The sequence below is a fragment of the Balaenoptera borealis genome (genome assembly GCF_965194805.1).
Source record: "Balaenoptera borealis genome assembly, chromosome: X".
NCBI lineage: Eukaryota > Metazoa > Chordata > Mammalia > Artiodactyla > Balaenopteridae > Balaenoptera > Balaenoptera borealis.
Genome location: NC_138881.1, coordinates 22,034,544 through 22,040,098, shown reverse-complemented (window position 1 = coordinate 22,040,098; position 5,555 = coordinate 22,034,544).

Below are 5,555 nucleotides of genomic sequence, written 5' to 3'. Positions count from 1 at the left end.
ACTTCAGATGCCCAAACCACACCTGGATCAATTAAATCAGAAACAGGCATCAGTATTATTTGTTTTAATCTTCATTTTATTTATTAATTTTTTGGCTGTGTTGGGTCTTCATTGTTGCACACAGGCTTTCTCTAGTTGTGGTGAGCGGGGGCTACTGTTTGTTGCGGTGCGCAGACTTCTCATTGCAGTGGCTTCTCTTGTTGCGGAGCACAGGCTCTAAGCGCACGGGTTTCAGTAGTTGTGGCCTGCGGGCTCTAGAGCGCAGGCTCAGTAGTTGTGGCTCGCAGGCTCTAGAGTGCAGGCTCAGTAGTTGTGGCTCACGGGCTTAGTTGCTCCACGGCATGTGGGATCCTCCCGGACCAGGGATCGAACCTGTGTCCCCTGAATTGGCAGGCAGATTCTTATCCACTGTGCCACCAGGGAAGCCCCAGGCATCAGTATTTTTTAAGCTCCCCAAGTGATTTAAATGGACAGCCAATATGAAAACCACTGACTTACTCATAATAATGTAAATCCTGAATATTGATGTAAGCAAAACTACAACAAATTGGGAGCCTGGGGAGCATGGTTAGAAAATGGGGAATGATAAGGATGGGGAGTAGATGGATAGAAAGCTAATTCTCCATTGTATATGATGGGAAGTCAGTTGATAATGCTTGAAACTGAGACATCAAGAAGTAGCCATATAAGCATGCTATATAGAGATATAGAAATAATATCAAATGAATCATCTAAAACACTTGAGAGTAAGAAATAGGAGCAAGAGGACTCCATGTTTCTTATAACGTGCCTTGTAAAACTGCTTGATTCTTTAAACTATGTGCATATGTGACTTTGACAAAAATAAAAAACAAATTTTAAAAATAAATAAAAGCTAAAATACAGTATGCTAACACATATATACGGAATCTAAGGAAAAAAAAAAAAGGCCATGAAGAACCTAGTGGCAAGACGGGAATAAAGACACAGACCTACTAGAGAATGGACTTGAGGATATGGGGAGGGGGTGGGGTGAGATGTGACAGGGTAAGAGAGTGTCATGGACATATATACACTACCAAATGTAAAATAGCTAGTGGGAAGCAGCCGCATAGCACAGGAAGATCAGCTCGGTGCTTTGTGACCACCTAGCGGGGTGGGATGGGGAGGGTGGGAGGGAGGGAGATGCAAGAGGGAAGAGAAATGGGAACATATTGTATATGTATAACTGATTCACTTTGTTATAAAGCAGAAGCTAACACACCATTGTAAGGCAATTATACTTCAATAAAGATGTTTAAAAAAAAAAAAAAAAAAGCTAAAATAATAATGTAGAAAATAACCACAAGAAGAAAAAACCAAACCCAGTTTTTTGAAAAAGCTAATTAAGTAACAAAAACACAGCTAAGAAAAAGAGAACACAAACACACACTTGGATTCTGAAATGAGAATAACTAGAGATAGAGATAATACTAAATAAAATTGTAAGAAAACAATATGTATCACTTTACACTTAATAAATTGGAAAGCCAGATGACCTGAATGATTTTCTAAACTATATAGTTAGTTACTGAAATAGACTTAAGACGTAAAAAACATGAAGAGACTGATGATCATGAAAGAAATTTAAAAACCTACCAGGACAAAAGTCACCAGGAAGAGAAGGTTTCAATACAGCTTCCTATATTGTGTATAAATAGTTCCAGATCATAGGAAAGTAAGAAAATCTTCTCAAATTATACTATGAGCTTAATTTAACGCCATTACTACAGCAGACCAAAAAAAACCAAAAAACAAAACAAAAAAACTAAAACCATATGACACTCTGCTATAAATAAGTAGATTCTAAGTAAGGGACTTCGGGACTTCCTGGTGGGCTAGTGGTTAAAAATCTGCCTTCCAATGCAGGGGACGTGGGTTCGACCCCTGGTCAGGGGACTAAGATCCCACATGCCGTGGGGCAACTAAGCCCGTGCACTGCAACTACTGAGCCCGTGTGCCACAACCAGACAGCCCACATGCCACAACTACAGAGTCCACACGCTCTGGAGCCCACGTGCCACAACTACAGAGCCCATGCGCTCTGGAGCCTGTGCACCACAACTAGAGAGAAGCCCACACACCACAACTAGAGAGAAGCCCGCGTGCTACAACAAAAGATCCTGAGTGCCACAACTAAGACCCAACACAGCCAAAAATAAAATAAAATTAAATAAATAAATATTAAAAAAAAAAGAAAAAAAGTAAGGGACTTCCCTGGTGGTCCAGTGATTAAGAATACGCCTTCCAATGCAGGGGATGGGGGTTCAATCCCTGGTCGGGAACTAAGACCTCACATGCTGCAGGGCAACTAAGCCCACACGCTGCAACTACTGAGCACGTGGGCCACAACTAGAGAGCCCACACACCACAACTACGGGGCCCACACGCTCTGGGGCCCACGCACCACAACTACAGAGCCCACGAGCTCTGCAGCCCGCACACCACAACTAGAGACCCCACGCACCGCAACTACTGAGCCTGTGCACCACAACTAAAGAGAAGCATGCATGTCACAAGGAGGAGCTCACGCACCACAGCGGAGGATCCCGCGTGCTGCAACTAACACCCAATGCAGCCAAAAAAAAAAAAATACATATATATATTTCTAAGTAAATATTAGCAAATTGAGTCTGTGATTAAAATAATATATTATTATGATCAAGTAATTAAAATAATTTTTATCCGTTTGACCCATCAGATTAGCAAATTATTAAAAGATTTATTACAGTCAATGTTGACAGTGGTGTGTAGAAATGGTACTCTCTTGCAATACCACTGGGAGCATAAACTTTATAGTTTTTTAAATGAGAAATTGACAGCTTCAATCTAAATTTAACGAAACTGAAGATATCTTTCACCCTGACAATTCCACTTCTAAATATCTATTCTAGAAAAGAATATGTATATTCAAGGATGCTCATTTCAACATTATTTATGAGTAGAAAAATGAGGAACAATCTAAATGTCCATCAGTAGAGGAGTGGCTAAGTATCTTATGCTCCATGTATATTTTGAAATACTATATAGCAGTTTTAAAAATGAGACTGATTTCAAAGGAAAGGTATGTCAAAAACATATTAAGTGACCTTTTTTTTTTTTTTTAGATTCCATATATATGTGTAAGCATACGGTATTTGTTTTTCTCTTGGTCATGAAGAACCTAGGAGCAAGACAGGAATAAAGACGCAGACCTACTAGAGAATGGACTTGAGGATACGGGGAGGGGGAAGGGTAAGCTGGGACAAAGTGAGAGAGTGGCATGGACATATATACACTACCAAACGTAAAATAGACAGCTAGTGGGAAGCAGCCACATAGCACAGGGAGATCAGCTCGGTGCTTTGTGACCACCTAGAGGGGTGGGATAGGGAGGGAGGGAGACGCAAGAGGGAAGAGCTATGGGGACATATGTATATGTATAACTGATTCACTTTGTTATAAAGCAGAAACTAACACACCATTGTAAAGCAATTATACTCTAATAAAGATGTAAAAAAAAAATATATATATATACATAGCAAGACGTAACAGGAGTCCAGGAAAGGGGGCATCAATTAAGAGCAGAGTTATAAGGATGATTTCAAAAAGAAAACATATTAAGTGAAGAAAATGTGTTGCTCAATTTGTATAGTTTAAAAATATATTTCTGTTTGTATGTGTATATATGTATATTAAGCTACATTGAAAGAATTAAATGGATGCATATTAGGCCTTTAATAATGGTTAAGGATGACCTAATAAGGATCATGAGGTTTAAGGGGAGAGGAGTAAGTGAAGGGTAACTTTCATTTTTCACTCTATATATTTCTGTGTTTGAATTTTTCCAATGAGAATGTATTCATGTAATTGTATAATTAAAATTAACCAATTAAAATGTAAAGATCACGGGCTTCCCTGGTGGCGCAGTGGTTGAGAATCTGCCTGCTAATGCAGGGGACACGGGTTCAAGCCCTGGTCTGGGAAGATCCCACATGCCGCGGAGCAACTGGGCCCGTGAGCCACAGCTACTGAGCCTGCGCGTCTGGAGCCTGTGCTCCGCAACAAGAGAGGCCGCAATAGTGAGAGGCCCGCGCACTGCAATGAAGAGTGGCCCCCACTTGCTGCAACTGGAGAAAGCTCTCGCACAGAGGCGAAGACCCAACACAGCCAAAAATAAATATAAATAAATAAATAAATAAATAAATAAAAGATTACTATTAAAAAAAAAATTTATTAAAAAAATGTAAAGATCACATATGCATGTGGAAAGATCCTGAAAAGAAGGAAGAAATATTTTTAAATGGAAACAACTGTACACTTGTTTTTGTTTGATTTAAGGTGGTATGATCCTGAGCATTTAAAAAAATATTCTAATGTTTTTATACAGAGCTGGGTTTGTATGACTGCCCCAACCCAATGAGACAGTTTAAATATTACCAAATGGGCGTCTCTGGTGGCGCAGTGGTTAAGAATCCGCCTGCCAATGCAGGGGACACGGGTTTGAGCCCTGGTCCGGGAATATCCCACATGCCATGGAGCAACTAAGCCCGTGTGCCACAACTACTGAGCCTGCGCTCTAGAGCCCGCGAGCTACAACTACTGAGCCCATGTGCTACAGCTACTGAAGCCCACACACCTACAGCCCGTGCTCCGCAACAAGAGAAGCCACTGCAATGAGAAGCCCGCACACTGCAACCAAGAGTAGCCCCTGCTCGCCGCAACCAGAGAAAAGCCCGCGCAGAAACGAAGACCCAATGCAGCCCAAAATAAATAAATTTTAAATACATACATACATACATACATACCAAACATCACAAGAAGATTTTGGAAACAAAAGTTTGAAGAAGGTGACAAACAAGCTATCCTTCCATTCCAAAATGTGTCACCGTTTCACAACCTAGAAAAAAGATAAATATGTCCCTGGAATATTTAAAATTTCAATTTAACTATATCCTCACTCACAAATTTTGACAATCCAATGAGACACTTACCTGATGTAAGAATATTACTGGGTCCAAAGCAAGCCTTGCCATAGTAGATAAGAGGGATTCTTTTTGTTAACCAAACAAGCAACTTACTACATGATTAAAGAGAATATGCAAATGGTCCCAAACTGTTTCCCATTTCTCCTGATGGTAAACAAATCCTCTGACACATAAAAAATTTAGAAATCAACTAATTGAGTGTGACATAAAATGTTTCACCTGTGAGGTAGCCTTAACGAGTAATCAGTTTTATGGAATCAAATCCTGACTTTACTAGCCTCAAAAATCCAACCTTCATATAGTAATTTAAGTATCTAAGATATAATTTCTGTCCTGTGGTCCGAAAAATAAGTAGTTAAATATGAAACTTTTTGGCATAACTTAGTAATAGAGACATCTCTGTTTTCATCCTGTTTCCAACTTGGTGATAATATTTTCCTTCATTTTCCTATTTCCTTTAGACGTAGGATATTCAGGCCATGATTTATTTTAATGAAATTCAGAGAACAGAATTTCCACATAAAACACTGCCAACATACCTCTCTATCCTTAACTTAAGGATCCTTGTTG